The sequence below is a fragment of the Lonchura striata genome, chromosome 3, assembly GCF_050655825.1.
Source record: "Lonchura striata isolate lonStrDom1 chromosome 3, ASM5065582v1, whole genome shotgun sequence".
Lineage (NCBI taxonomy): Eukaryota > Metazoa > Chordata > Aves > Passeriformes > Estrildidae > Lonchura > Lonchura striata.
In genome coordinates, this window is record NC_140705.1 from 85,478,598 (window position 1) to 85,494,870 (window position 16,273).

General features: G+C 42.0%; 1 long non-coding RNA gene across 1 annotated transcript; it reads right to left on the reverse strand.

The window, feature by feature from the left end:
• Window positions 1-2,146: 2,146 nt before the first annotated feature.
• On the reverse strand, window positions 2,147-13,729 carry LOC146767976 (uncharacterized). Its single transcript, XR_014954414.1, has 2 exons — window positions 3,919-13,729; window positions 2,147-3,656 (listed from the first exon to the last, which is right to left on the reverse strand). It is a non-coding gene; the product is annotated as an uncharacterized LOC146767976 (long non-coding RNA).
• Window positions 13,730-16,273: the final 2,544 nt, after the last annotated feature.

Below are 16,273 nucleotides of genomic sequence, written 5' to 3' on the forward strand. Positions count from 1 at the left end.
CAGGGGTGGGTTACAGGTGTGGGATGAACCATACATTTTGGGGGGTGAGATAGAACAGTCCATTTGACCTTCGGACCTATCTGTAGGTAAGGGCATTGTCCAGCCAGCAGGGGGGATTGTCTTCATCCTGGCTGTATTATTGTTTTCTAGTTGTGCAGTAACTAAGGTTTGGTATCTCAAAACTTGTTACCACCTCAATCTCTGTATTTTCTAAATCTTTTGCCAGGCAATATATTGATAAGGCTTTCCAATTTCATCTTCCCCAACAGATCCCATTGCATCCTAATAACCCTTAAACCAGTTGCAAATCTATCCTGTCACATGAACAACCACCTCTTATACTAAATCATCTCAATCTATACTCAGCCATCTTCCTACACCTTCCCTCAATGGCATCTGTTTTCCTGTAGCACAATCACCTAGCTCATTCCCAGTGAGTTTGGTGACTAACCCCAGCCATCTCCACTCTGCGGGGACCTGAAGGCAATACAAACACCGTACAGCATGGAGCATCCTGCAACTCTTCCCCCAAGAAAGACCAACAGCTTTCAACAGAGCTGCATAGAGAAAGCAAATCGGGACATAAAACATTCTGAGATCTTCAGATGAAAGATGAACGATGAAAGAGATCTTTGGCTGAGACACATGTTAAGCACAGCTCTGGGAATATATAAGCCTGATGTTTTAACCTTGGTCTTCTTACTGACCTTATCTCTCTGACCCTGATCATACATTTTAATACCTTTGTCTTATTTTTCCAGCCTAAAAGGAGGCGTGTTCCAGCTGTCCTGCCTTGCCAGGCTGCCGTGGTTCTGTAATTAGGTACAGCTCTTAGATCTCTTTAAATGTAAGCATTATCCCTCTGTAATACCCTCAAAACTCAGTGTCCTGCAATAGCTGTACCACAGCAATATGCTCCACAAGGAACTAGGTCCTTCCATCTCTCAGCCTTGCATTTCTCCACATGCAAGGGCTCTCCTGGCCGGCCTGTGCAAGAAATAGCTGCCCATTACAGCTGAAGCTGAAGGTTGAAACAAGAGGAAGGAATTTCAGACACTGTCTTGGGACATCCTCACATATCATGCTGTATGAGATGGGCCTTCTCTGCCCTAAATGCAATCCCAGAAGTGGTTGCTCACTCGCCCAGTGAGAACAGTGCAAAGCGCAACTGTTGATCCATGCTGATCATATCACTGCCAAGATTTCCTCCCAGAGATGCCCTGCAGCAAGAGCTCGGAGAAAAAATCTGGGTGAAGGATATGCACTTCTGTCTTCAAAGGGGCCCCTGAAGCCACCATTCCCAGCCTGCTGTAGGAGCACAGAGGCCATGAAAAGACCATGCCAGCATTCACACCAGATCCTAAAAAAGGGCGACATGGAGAAGCAGGGCAAACTCAGGGCATTGAATGGTGTTGAGAACTTCTCATGTCATAATTGTCTCCAGCAAACCTTCTGCTTTAGTCACCTGAGAACTGTTTCACATTCACAGTACCTGTGCAAAAATTCTTCTATGCCAAGTTGCCTTTATGTGAAACAGTCTTCCTATGCTTAGAGCAAACAGCTAACAGAGGACTGAAATCCTCCAAAGCCATGGTGACTCATAGTTGGGTAATTACCTACAGTCCTGCTCCTCTGAGACGTGCACCTAACTATGGGCTGGCATTCATCACTCCTCCTAGTTTCAGTCCTAGCAGAAAGGCCAAGCCTCAAGTACACCAGGGAAACCAAACATCTGATCCCTGAGATGGTGTTCTAGGACCAGGTTGAAGCTGTATTAGCGATACAGTGTGGGAGAGCTGTAGTTTATCTCAGGATGCAGAGTTATCAATGCAGCGCTGCAGTGGGGAGATGCAAAATCTTTAATTAACTTTTGTTCACTCACTCCCAGCACTGGTGGAGGTGGGTGGATGTGATCATTGCTCAAGAGAGGAGTCTCTTCTCCCCCTGCTTTTGAATTCCCAAGCAATCAATGCTCTGTATAGAACAACAAAAATAGAGCTCCTCAAGCTTAGTGGGCTTTAGCTTTGCTTTGTTCTCTTTCAGGTGGGTTTGCCCTCCTCCCTGTCCTATCAAATACCAAGCAATTTATGGACCACTTTGAATGTATTTGCACACCCTCTTTGCACCTTAACTGACAACACACAAGCTATTTTAATTAAAATTTTATTGGCTTTTCCATAAGTGATTTGCCTACTGTAAGTAAGAACAGTTCAGTACAGATAACATGTGGTTTGTTTAGTTATCTTGCAGGAGATTGTTTCTGTTATCATTGTAAGTTGATTATAGTAATTATTGAAAGAGAGAAGGCTGACAGAGAGAGAGAGCATGCAGAAAGAAGATGGGGGGAATTAAAAGATAATAATAAAAGATAATAGCAGTCTCCTTTGTTCTTATTTTTTTTTCTCTTGACAACCTACTGTACATGCTAAATTTCAGTTTAATGTTAGAGTCTCTCCTTTTGCTAACACACCCCCATCAATAACACAAGGTCTTTAAACCCTAGATGCCTGCAATTAACTTAAGTATCAAAAAAAGAAACTGTCTCTCTTGTTACTACTACCAACCCTGTAAATATCTCAGAATGATACTTTTCACCTCTGTCTTCTGAATTAATTCAATATTTTTAACGCTCTTTAGAAATTGTATGGTTTGGGCACACAGAAAATTAAAAATAAGCATTATGTATATGGGGAATGTGTGTGCATGGAAAGACTGAGGGAGAGACATTATAGACTGCACAGGCGCTCCTGGCTTTGTTCTGAGGAGCCAGTCACCATTCTGTTGGTAAAACTCTGTGTTGCCCTGTGCTTGTCTGGAGGGACACATGTTCTAGAGGAAGTGAACATTCCCTGTTCATGTGAAGTGCAAGGGAATCCGTACATGCTGGTAATTTCAGCAAGAGAAGTCCTAGTCTCAGGTAAAATTATTTTTTCCACATTTCAGAGAGATACTGGGCAATGCTTAAAACTACTGGAGGAGGGTATCAGAGGGCCACTTCTTTCCTTTTGCTGCAATGGAAAATGGCAAGAGTGTCATATAAATCAGATGGTGCTAATAAGGTTACTTTTTTAGATACATTGATCCAGACTACTAAGGCTCGCAAGGACTGAGACTTTGAACTTGACTATGTATTATCTTAAAACATGACAGAAAGGAATAGCACAACCAGCATGAGCTACTGAAGTGTTCTGGGCTGCAGCAATGTCTCCCATACCCCAATGACCTTCTGTTCAATTGGGTCAGCAAGAAAGGGGAAAAGCATAGGTCTTAGTGGGACAGCACCACATCCAGGCACTCATAGTAGTGGCATATGTTTTCATCTCTAATAACTGAGTATGTTCCACTGAACCATTACCACCAGACTGCAAATCCCCTCCTCAGCAAGGACATGAAGAGTTTCATGGTCAACAGTCAAATGCTGCAGAGAGATACAGCGGGAGATCTGTCCTCTAAGTATTAAATGCAGAAATGCCACAAAAGCAGTTTCATCTAATGTCCTGGCCTGACTCCAGCCAGAGCCCCTGTGTCATTCCAGGAATACTGAGAGTGGCAAACCTCCCTCGGGTCAGGGGGTCAGAACTGAAGCCATCCAGCTATGAGCTATTCAGATGCATCTCAGAAAATCCTCCCAACAGAGCAAGCCCCGTGAAACCAACCTGAAAAAGAAAAGCCAAGAAATCAATGCTGTGCTCTTTACAGTTTTCTTGCAGTAAATAAATAGTGCATTACCTACACTGTGCTCACATTAAAGGATTCTCTTCACTCAAGGGAGTTACTCACTTCAGCATATTTGGTGTTTGCTTCCCCTCTTTGCCAAGGAACCTGATTTGTGATGTCACATGAAACTTCAAAATGAAGTGCAGCTCTCCCTCCCCTCCCTCAGAAAAGGAGGCTAACAAGCTGCATACCCTTGCTCACCTTTCACAAGGAAGGAGAGCTGTGGTCCATGGTACTGCTTTACAATGACATTGCTATTTATGGTCTCAAAATTTCTTGTCAGGGTTCCTCTAGTGAAGAGGAGAAAGACAGGAGATAAGGCTTTGAAGGTCAAAATAAACAGACAACGCAGGAGAATTTTTTTTCCACTGGAGGAGGGGTGAGAGATGAGGAGAATACACACCCTGAGATCATTTTGTGATCATAAAAAAGCAGCAGGGATCAAATCAGCTGATTTTCATTTGAGGTGTAGAAATCTGGAGATCAGACTGTAAATATATTCAAGAATAATCAATTTTACTGTGCCTTCATTATCTAGCAGTGTTTATCCTGACCTGCGGGAAGCAAAGCAATGAAAGAAACTGGAAGGGAAATATGTTTAAATTAACCCAGATTTCTCAAACCACCTAAGATAGGCAAACAAACAAATAAAACAGCCTGAATCATCGCTTCTCAGATGCAAGCTCACGTCACTGTTATTTTTCTGAATTGATTTGCTTGTTTCTATTGCTTGCCATTTTTTATGAAAATGTTGTAAAAGCCAGCTAATAGGGGTACAAAATAGTAAGCTTTATGTACATTGCAGAAACTTGTATTTTATGCAGTTTGTTAAGATCTCTGCCATTCCCCCAGCAGTGCGTCAGGTTTATCTAACACCCAGCCCGAGTTACACTTTCACGGTGCCAATTTATAGCGCTGTAAGCTTAAGACAGTGGCGCATTGTAAAAGGGCTCTTTTTTTATTGCTGTTTTTGGGGGTTTTTGTTGGGTTTTTTTTTCCCTTCCCTTAATTGCCGCTTCAGAGGCGGGCGAGCAGCACGCGTGCGGGCGGCGGAGCGGGGCGGGGGCTCGGGGAGCGCCCCGAGCGCGGCCCGGGGGCGGGCAGTGCTGCCCCCTGCCGGCGCGGCGCCGCTCCCGCCGCTGCCCTTCCCGCGGGACAAGGGCGGGGCATCCCCGGCCCGCAGGCCGCCCGCAGGGGAGCGGCGTCCTCTGAAAATGCCGTCGTCGTGTTAGAAGAGAGCGCTCCCTCGCTAATTAGAAGAAGAGATAATCCACCCCGACCGAGAATACGGCAACCGAAAGCAATGCAAATTGAACGGACACAAACCCATCGGTCGCCTTTTGTTGCTAATGGTAGTGTCAAACTGGAAATAACCTGAAACATGACAGCCCTTGTGCACTGGGGGTAAAATACCAGCTTTAGGCACAGGAACTCTTTCCTGTGCTTTCAATCATTCTTCTGGAAAGATTGTTCTGTGGCTGGGATTGCACCACTTGTTGGGGCCACCTCCTCCATCTGCACTTTCTTGGCGCTTACCTCCAGCCCGGCAGAACTCTTCTGAGGTGTAGGGAACATATGGATAGCTACAGGAAAAATAGCAATGTTCCTGCTACCTTGTAATACAACCACTGACTATCCTGAGTTGGAAGGAACCCACAAGTATTACTGAAGTCTAGCTCCTGGCTCCACAAAGGACAGCCCCAAGAATCACACAACATGCCTGAAAGCATTGTCCAAACACTTTTTGTAGTGCTGTGACTTTCAAGTCTCCTTGTTTGCCATCCTCCAGTGTATTGGTTTTTTTCCACAGACTAGTGGGACCTTGCAATGCTGCCAGCAAAACCAAGCTGTATTGTCTTACAAGGAAGGTGATGTGCTAGAAGTGAGTTGCGGAGTGAAGATGCTTCAGGGACCGAGAAAAGAAGAGATGCTTTGGCTTTCACTGCAGCCCCTCTTCCACGGAGACCCCTCTACTCCAAACCGCTGTTTGCCATCACTGTGCCCATCACTGGAGTCGGCTCCTGCTTTAGCCCCTGCTCCCGTCTGTCACTCCGCTTCCCTAGATCACCAATTTGTCTGATTGTTTGCAATTAACTGTTGATTATGGTGCACAAAAGTCCAAGGAGGATAATTAAAAACCACTCAGCCAGCAGCAGTGGAAAGACTCTGCTGCTGCAGAAGAGAGAGCAGTGCACAGCAAGCACATCCCTGCTTTGGGTGGCACAACGTGGGCTGGTGAGGACGAGGGAGCCTGGTGTGCAAAGGTAGGAGGTAGGCTGCGTGAAAGGCAGGGCAGATCAGAGTTGGTGGTGATCTCAGAAAGCTCAGATGAAACATTGCAGGTTACTGCCACAGCTCCCAAAAACATGAAAAGAGGGGTAGTTCCCCTCCGCAATTATGATTCATGAAAAAAAATCTCAAAATCAGGGGATGAAGTGAGATGAACAGACAAAGGAGGAATTATTACTAAATTAATTACAATTAAAAATATATGAAATTAAGTAAAAATATTTAAATGGTATGGGATGACATGAATTGAAATGAAAGGACCATAAATTACCCAAATGATACTTAATGAAATCTTGAAATCAGGGAACAAAGTGAAATGAACACACAGGAGATGTATTATGATGAAGTAAATTGCAATTTGAAAAACACCCCAAAATTCTGAAATTAAGTGAAAATTAAATTGAATGGGATGACATGAAGGGCAGTGAAACAGACCAAAACTGGCCACAGTGATACTCATTGAATTTGCGAGATTTCATTTCCTTTGTTAATTGCATTTCCTTCTATCGTATGTCCTGTCCAGTCTGTTCATTTCAATTTGTTCTCTGACTGCGATTTCATTTCCTTTCATGAAATGAAGAATCATTTCATGAAATGAAATAGAATTGAAAATAAATGAAATCTCAAAAGAAAATGAATTCTCAAAATCAGGGAACAAATTGAACCAAAAATATAGGACAGAAATTACAATGAAATGCAATAAAAAGAAAAAAGGAAAATTTTGAAATTAATTGAAAACATTTAAATTGAATGGGATGCCATGAGGTGCAGTTAAAAGTTACAAATATTGCTGAAATGACATTTTTTGAAATCTCAAAATTGGAGAACAACATGAAATTAACAGAGGAGAATTTATGATTAAATGAAATGCAATTAAAAAAAAAAAGAAAAATATTACATGTAATTCAAATAATTAAATGGAATGAGATGACATGAACTGCAGTGAATTCTTCATTTCATGAAAGGAAATAAAATCTTGAAATCAGGGAATGAAGTGAACAGAACACAAAGGAGAGGAATTATTATTAAATAAATGCTAATTCAAGATTTTTAAAAAAAATCTGAAATGAAGTGGAAACAAATAAATGGAATAGGATGACATGAAGTGTAGTAAAGTGGACCAAACCTGACCAAAATAATACTCACTGAATTAGCAAGATTTCATTTTCTTTCATGAAATACCGGTGGGCCCAGGAGCCCAGGAACTGCAACATGCACCTCAGGCCATAGCAGTAACATCAAAGCCTTGGTGATTTCCTCAGTAACTTTGCTGAGTGGGTTGAAGAAACACACTTCTCTGTCTTCTCAAGCAGCATCTTTTTTTAGACAAATTGTCAGTGGGAAACCTTTCAGGAAATCACCTTGCTGTGAATTACGCTTTTGTTGCATTAAATAAAGCACAAAGGCAAATGCTGGAGCTGCTAATGCAAAGTGCCCACTCAATCCTGTGTCAACACAGATCATTTTTATACACAGAAATAGACAACATGGGGTCTTGAGGAGAAGCCTGGGCCAGAACAAAGTACAGACAATAAATTAAAACCTTGGAGGATCAAGAGTGAGAAGCACAGTTTTACTGCAGTAGAGGCATTTTGCTTCCCCAGTTATACAAAAAAAAGAATTGCAGATCAATTAGAAAGAAGAAAAGTCTGACTGGTTATGTGGGCTCAATGGACTCTACACACAGACCTCAGAGCCTCTCTCAGATGCCACCTGTAAACAAGAACAACCTCTGACTCTGCAAAGAGAATTGGGAAAAGGGGTATGGAGGTAGGACTGCTGCTTGTCTCTAATAGCATCACAAAAATTTAAAAAAATGTATCTCTTCCCCATGAAAAATAAATACCTTTTCCAAATGAACCATGCATCCAGAAGGAGATACTGAACTTGCTCCATCATAGGTGAAGCCAAGTCTTGATACATGGTCAGCTGAGCCCAACTTAAAGGAAGGGATTGTCTTCCTCACTCTGTTGTCTTTCTTTACCTCTCCACTTCCCCTCATCCTGTGAGATAACCTTTCCTTCTCCTGGACCTTTGAGCCCATTCACGTTGTCCACCAAACCTTTCAGTGAACTATATGAATCATTGGCCTGGCAGGATGTGATCCTAATTTCTGGGGAGGTTTCTGCTAACTTAGTGAGTTAAAGGCACTCAGGGTATGATACATGCAAAGTAAGAAGATGTTGGATATAGATGGAAGAACAAAAAAAAAAAAATCTTTCTTCAAAGGAACTAACACAATGCCAAAACCTAGTGAAGTGTTTCAATATTTTCAAGAAATACACCTAGTGTAATTTCCAACCCTAACCTGTATTTGGATGACCATATTGTACCCCAGATAAAACCAGCAATACAGAAATGGGTAAATATTAAGAGTAAAGGGAATAATTGAACTGCTTTGATTTTCAAGGAGGGGTTCAGAACAGCCCAACTGTGATTATAATTAACATCTTTTGTTTCATCTGTGGGAGATCTGTAGGCATACAGTTGATATAAAAATAGGGGCTCAACAAACTGGTAGGACATGATTACAGGAGCTGTGCCATGCTGCTATACAAAGCATAGTTCAAGATACAGACATAATAATATTTTCTCTGAAAAAGGTGGAGTTAATTGGAAATTTTATTGAAAATCTTCCGATTTCACCAAAATCTGAATCTTGGGTTCATTTCATGAAGCCTGAGCAATGGAAATGTGAACAGCTGGGATTCCAGAGGCAGAGTGAAAAGGAGGAGGAATTCAGTGCAGGGGGAAATGCAAAAATACAAACTGAATGAAGCTTAAGTGAAAATTAAACATCAGGGATTAACTCTGCCTTGACTTTTTAAAATAATATCCCTTATCCTGAAAACACAATGCTGGATGTTATAAGAAAATTGCTGTCCTCTGAAGCCTGATGCTTCAAAATAATAAAGGCTAAAGTCCCATTAGATGTTTGTTTAAGGACTAACACATTTAGCAGCTGTAAAACCTAACCATAATGTCTTGCTGTTTGTCTACTAAATCACATTATTCTCTAGCAGTGGGATGTATATTTTGTTTAGCTGTCCTGCCTGCCCCAAAACTAGAGTTTTCTCACTGATTTGCCACTTGGTTGTACCTTGAATTTAGGGCTGGTCAAGAGGGCTGTGAGAAACATCTTTGAAAGAGCTATCTCCAGCTAGGCAGTTCAGGAGCAACACAGGCAAGACTTAGACTGACATGAAACAAAGAACAGTTTTTCTTTTGTAAGAATTTAAGCAGCGAACAGTAACTCCTGGAATACAGAGCTGTGGGACACTCATTCATTCCAGTGACACAGTGCCTTGCCCACAGTTTACTGCTGTCTGCACCATGGGATGAAGGACAGGTTGGAGGGAATTAGGGTTTTCTCATGGCAGGCACTGTCCTAAAAGAAAGTGGGGTGCCCACGTTTCATTTACAATTTCAGCAGGAGTTTTGCTCTCTTGAGCCCAATGTGCTTTGGTCCATGGATCCTATCCAGTAGAAAGTTTCTTCAAAGCTCAGCTACTCACTGAATCTGTGCTTGAGTGGACTGTTAAGTCGTGGTGTTGTGGCATTGAGGTTGCAGAAATGCAATGCCTTGAAGTCTCAGATCTTCATGTCAAGCTTCTCATTTACCTCAGTCACTGACAGGCTTTCATCTCATTCAGATAAGCTGCTCTCAGTGTTTAGAAAGTCATCCTTACAGCCCAGTCTAGCTGCTATGCTGAGCCTCTTACCCCAGTGACAATTTTATATCTCTCTCTTACTGTGGATGTGCCAGACCCAGAATGACAATCCTCAGAACTCAAATCAGTAAACTGTGCCCCAAAAGTTGTAAGCTCAGATAGATTACTTAGGGACAACTTCAATTTCCCATAGTCTATGTTTCCCAGCCAGTGGCTGACTGGAGATCTGAACTTTAGAAAGTAGGAAAGAACAAAGACATTAATTCCCTGCTCCAGCAGACAGACCTGTAAAGCATCAGAAATCTGTAAAATCCTGAGCTGGCACCACCCCAGCCCTGGGGTCTCAAAAGTGCCACTGGGTGAAACCAGACACCATAGCTCATCAGTACAGAGCAAATGCAAACTTTATTGTGTAGTCATTGTTGCTGGAAGAATTATCTATTCTTTTATCTCTGTGAGAGTGTGAGAGATTAAGTTTGGAATCCTGACTGAAATGCCATTGTTATCATTCACTGTTAACCATCACACCTGACTCTAATGCACTTAATCAGACCAGTTGACACTTGTAAAATGCCCACGGCTCTTGCATGGGGCTGGCATCTTCTGCTCATGGCAGCTTTTGAGTCAAATAAAGACCCTAGTAGCAGGGCAGGAACTCCTGGCAGATTTTTCCAGATCCCTAACTGTTTACAGCTGGTGTTAAGCGTACATTTAAATAGCACAGGGAGATAGCAAAAAGCTCCCTGTCATGAAACATCCCACACAGGACTAACAGACATGCTAAGGAAGCCAGCCCCTGGTCTGGGAAAATGTTTCTTGGGGTCTTTTTAGAAACTTTTGCCTGCCAGCTGATAATGGATGGGGCTGAACTGCAATCTGCATGTTAATGAGCCTATTATGAGCGGCATTTTATCTTGTGACAAAGGTGGATTTAATGGAGTTGAAAGGTTTCCCAGAGTAAATTCTAAATGTCCTAATAATGCAATGAAGACTCTATTAGTGTGTTTATCAATTATAACACGGCCATGTTTCAGCAAGCTGTTTCAGCACCCCAGTATGTGACTTTCCCAGTAGAAAAAGCTCACAGGGATGTGTCCTGCAACCTGAAGATGAGAACATGCAGTCCATGTCACAGCCCTTCTAGGAGCCCTTAACATGGTGTTCCTTATCTCATCTTTCACTTTTACTTCCATTCTGCTTTATCTGACAGTAATTCTAGCCTTGATGTCTGTGAGGAGCTCTGGGGGCTTATCACCCAAATGCTTCAAAACACCTCCTCAACCTATGTGTCACTATCACAGTTCTGGAGTGGGATGAAGGCTCATCTCATGTAGATTTGGCCATATCTCACAGCTCCCCAGGTATACCCCATTGTTTCTCTGGGATATTTTGATGGGGCTTTACCTGTACCATGAATCTTCCAGCAAAAGTAATGGTCATGTCAGCTGCCACAGTGCCTGCTTTTACAAGGTACTGTGGCATGCACCAGTTGTTATTCTTTGGATACATGGGCTCAGATCCTTTAAAGGTCTGTTGCTGAGATGAATTCCTTGTCTCAGGACTGATGCTGTCTTTTTTACAGCAGAGTCAGAGGACTCTTCTATCTTAGATGCTCTGGCTAGGTTTCTGTGAAGAATGTTCAGAGGAGAAAGGAACCATCATAATTGTTTTACAACACTATCAGATAGAGGACATCTTTCTTTGTCTTTCAGGTTATGATTTGCGTTAATAGTGAGGTGTGAATGATTGAAGGCTTTCTGTGGGTTTGCTGGAGTCAAGCTTTTGAACTCTTTCCTCTCTATGACCTAGCACACTCAGAGATGAGGAAAACAAGGTGTGCAATTAACATAAAATTCTGGCACAGTATCACCTGAGGTTTTTTTTTCTGTGCTCATCACCTTTGTCTCTTATTGAATGGCATCTGTGCACAGAATACCTATGTTTTCAAGCTGCAATCCACATCTCATTTGGCAACCCCTTGAAAAAAAAATGTTAATACCAGGTCACAACTTTTCACTGATAAGGAGAATATGATCTTTTCTACCTCCACCAAAGACTCCAGTTGAGAAACTTGTGGTGAAAGGAGCTGCACAGATCTATAGGAGATGATTTCATTCATGCCAACAGGCTCATTGGTAATTTTTAAGAAAAGATTTAAAAGTCTATTTCAGTTGGAAAAGGGAACTTCAATGCAGTTTCACTCCAAGCTCTCAGTTGCATTGTAATTAACTTTATTATCTGCAGCAGTATAAGAAGATTTTCAGTCAAAATAAGAAATTATGCTTCTTCTATAGTCCTGTCTATCCAAGACTGAGTTATCATATCATCCTACTGTCTGTTGCCTCCCTTTGCTGTGAAGCAGCTTGTCCTGGTGACAACAAGCAGTGGTGGGACAGAGAGACTCCTCACTGGCCTTGACTCACTGCCCACTCCTACACACTCACACCGTCACATTTGAAGACACCACAAAAGAGGCAGTCCTGCATAAGCCCTTCTTGGTGGCAAGCATGCCCTGCTAAGGAATTACAGATTTCATCAGAGGTCCAGCAAGTTTTAGTACTGTATCTAGACGAAAAATGGCTACATTTTGGTGTTTTAAAGAAACAAGTGTGGGGGCATTCTTTCATTTTTTAAAGCAAAAATTAAATTGCTCTGAACATGGAAAGGACCCTATTCAGATCATCTGGACCATGCCTGGACTCAGATGCCATCATATAACTGTGAACTTCAACATCATCACAGAAGGAGGTCCATCCTGATTAACCTAAGCATCCACACACTTCTGAGAAACAAAAGGACCATGATAGATCTGGGTATCTCTATTCTACCACTCTTCTGGAGGTAAATCGCAGGAGTCATGGCAGACATCCTGAAGGAAAATATTAGCTTCCTGATGTTTGTCATAAGTGATCAGATAGGCACATTAAACCACACATAGAGCTGTTTGTATTTCTAAATCAGTCCTGAACATGTTGATTTTTCTGGAAAATAGAAATAATATAAATTAATTTGTCAGCTCCTGTTTAGATCACAGCCTGTTCTACAGCAATACATTGAGAAGAACTGGTTGAAATAATTATTCTTGACTTATGCAATCATTCTTTTTATTTCTGAAGGCTAATGGAGTGAAAACATGCTTTCCAGACCTTTGCTAATGACAGAGTCAGAAATAATGATCGGGGACCCTTATGTTCCTCTCATAATGAGGAAATCAACGCAAAATGATAGGGATGTGAGTCCTCAGCAATCACTTGTTCTTTATTTAAAAGGCAAATGGAGCATTCAGACAAGTTCTTTAGGTTAATGGAGCCACAAATAAGGTTTTGGGGCAAGAATTTTTCACAGGTAATGCAATACCGGCAATCACTTCTCTGGAGTTCAGAATTATTTACAGATGTTGAAATTTCTCTACCACAGAGAGGCAATGTAAAAGCCAACACTGCAAGGACAAGCCAAATTAATCCTTCATTTCTCATTGCTCCAAGCCTGCGCACAAAGTCCCCTGTGGTGCAGAAGCACCACATGCCCAGCCTGGTTGTCAACTGCTGAAATGGTACAGTATGGTTACAGGAAATGAGAGCCCAAAAAAGATTCAGAAAAAGGGACATAGTAAATTTGAAAATCACTTCTCATGTGCCTGCCACCTGAGCCTCATGTCCCTCTGCTATGCACTTTCCTGTCCCCTAACCTTGCCCAAGCCCAGATTCTGACACTAACCCAGGTCACACAAGGCCCCCAGCAAAATGAAATTACCCAGAGACTCCTATTCCACAGTTTGCTGGGGGTCATGAGACTGGACAAAGCAAGCCTAGGAGGTACCTCAGAGGAACCCTAAGTAGGAGCTCAGGCAGTTTTATCCCAAGGGAGAAGAGGGCAGAGGTAGTCATCCACACAACCATCACCTTCAGAGAGAAGGAAGAGTAGAGTAGAGTGTAGGAAGTCCCTGAGGCACTGTGCTGATGGTCAGATGCAATTTCTTTGACATCTGCTAAAAAGAGCTGGAAGAAGTGAGAGCCTGGAAAGACTTCTTCCCTACTGGGTCATTGTTGCTAAGCAGATTGTACCTGTTTCTTTCTCACAGGCTGGTAAAGACAGTGGCAAAATGGAGCCCCCATAACCTTGAGACAGCAGTTCAGGTCCAGCTCTCCAGAGGCATCTAATTTTTCACCACATCATCACATGGAGCAGGTTCATGTTTCCTTTATAGCTCTTATTGTAGTCATCAGTACTCCTGTAAATAGACTTGAAACAACATCCATGGGCTGGTGACTTTTAGGGAAAGGGGACTGCGAACTCCTTGATTGCTAGCATCACAAAAATTAATTTTACATCACTGTTTTCCCTTCTAGTGCAGCAAGAAGGGAACCACCTGTAGGTTCAGGTGGTTAAAAAAGAGTCCAAAGGCAAGTATGCCCATATCATTGATTATTAAGCAGGGGGAAGAGGAGGCAGTATATAATCCACTAAATAAGTTCTGAAAGATGCATGATTAGTACAATTAACAGTATCTCATTCCTTTCAATATAAAACCATCACAGGGGGGAAAAAACCCTTAACAAACACTATTATGTTTATAACTGGGTACGTATCTCAAGAAGCAGTCTCTTGGACAGAAAGAGAGAATAGTTCACAGATACATTTGTTTTTCATCAAAGCTTGCTAAGCCCATTAGAAAAAGAAATTTAAATCCATTGATCTGTCAGGGTTAACAACAAGGGAAGCACGTCTGAGAAATTGGTTCAATATTCAAGACCCTATTTTAATAGAGCTGTTTTCCTAAGTTGTGATCTCATCAGCTCTCACAAGCTTAGTGGCAGGAGCTTTTTGAGTGTGTTCAGTGGGGTGCCATGAACATGTAGAGGAGCATCTTGAAGTGATGGGGGAGAGCTGACCAGTCCTGCAAGTCAGGACTTGAGCCCAGCACCCTTGTTGACATCTGCCTGGTGCAGTGATCCATGAAAAGAGATGTGGAGACAATATACTCTAAATCTGTGACCATAAAATTTTCCACAGGAATTTGTGGACTTAGAGTAAGTGATATTTGATTTCAAGGAGGAAAAACTACTAAAGTAGAGCATATATCAATGGATATATGGATATCCATTTTCATATGTGCAACTTCTCTGTTAAGATTTTTGACTTTCACGCAAGATTCTGCATTAAATCAAGATATTCATAATAATTAACTGGAAATATACACCCCCTGTATCATCTTTTGCATGATTATGTAGAAATATGAGGTTTTGATGCTGTGAAGCAAGTACAAGCTGGAGAAAGTCTACTACTGTGACTTTCCCTACCCTGCCCAAGACAGTGTAAGATGCTAATCACCCTTCAAACCTCGCTGCATGAATGCTGAACCTTGAGAGTCTATTAATGAAGAACCAGCTGCAGTAAGCTGGGCTTGTGGCTTGGACAGACTATATGAGACTGCCCAAATAATGAACTGGGAAGGGCCGTTGTCCAAGAAAGTGCTTCAAGTAACTTTAAATGCACATTTGACTTGGTGTAATTTATCAGCCAATGCATGAATCTAGTCACAAGCAGAGCACCAAGCTCAGGGATGATATGAACCATTTTAATCAGCTTGCCCCTGGGTAGGAAAAGCACATAAGGAGAAGGGTGCTGTCAGCAACAGAGTGACTTGTGCTGAGCACAGAGTAGGTCTCAACAGTCACCTCCACCAGCTCTGATTCACTCACTGCTGGTACAGCATTCACCCTCACCTGTAGAAGACTAACACTAACATATGCAACCACCTAAAAACAGTCTGTGCTGGCAAAAAAACCATTTGCAAAACATCAGTGATGGGATCCAAATGTATTACCCTAACAGATATTTCAAGATGGGAAAAAAAAAAAAAAGAGGAAAGAAAAGGAAACAAATCATGTGCTAGGGCTGTCATGAATAAGAGTTGGCCATATCAAAACTGGTTTCCCTGCAATCCAGGTGAATGACTTGGCATTTGGCAACATTAAAAAGCATTTTATTGAAATGGGCACCGCAGGCTGCACCATCCTATATGTGTAACCACTCTGTTGCCATCATTATTGGCTACTCCTTCAGTTTGTGTGTCATCCTCAGATTTTATCAGCAGCAATTTTATATTTATTTAAAGATCACCAATAAAGAAATGGAAATAACACTGGACATACACTATTTCCTAAAAACCTCGCTCCCATCAGGTAGCATTTCCTACCTCTTTTGACTCAAGTCAAAATACTGTGCTGGGGCATGCTGAACACAGTGCAAAAGCACATTATCTCTCTGCAGTCTCTGTTGATAACTGAATTTGCATTCAAAATGAAAGTTGTTCTGTTTAATAGGCTCTACCTCCCTGAAAGCTAAGTTGCCTGATATTAATTATATTTCCAGATAGAACCTCATATTCCCCTGTGCACTATTTTGCCAGATATTAATTTCAGGTTGTTCAGCTTATAACTATCTTAACTACTCCTGTTGCACCCCTCTGAAGGGGTGGCAAAGTCCTGGCAAAACTTAAGACCTTTGCAGTCCTCTGCAATATTGCCAGCACTCCTAGGCTCATTGAAAACAGATGTTTCCTGAGCGAGCCCTCTCAAGACTCCTAGATATAT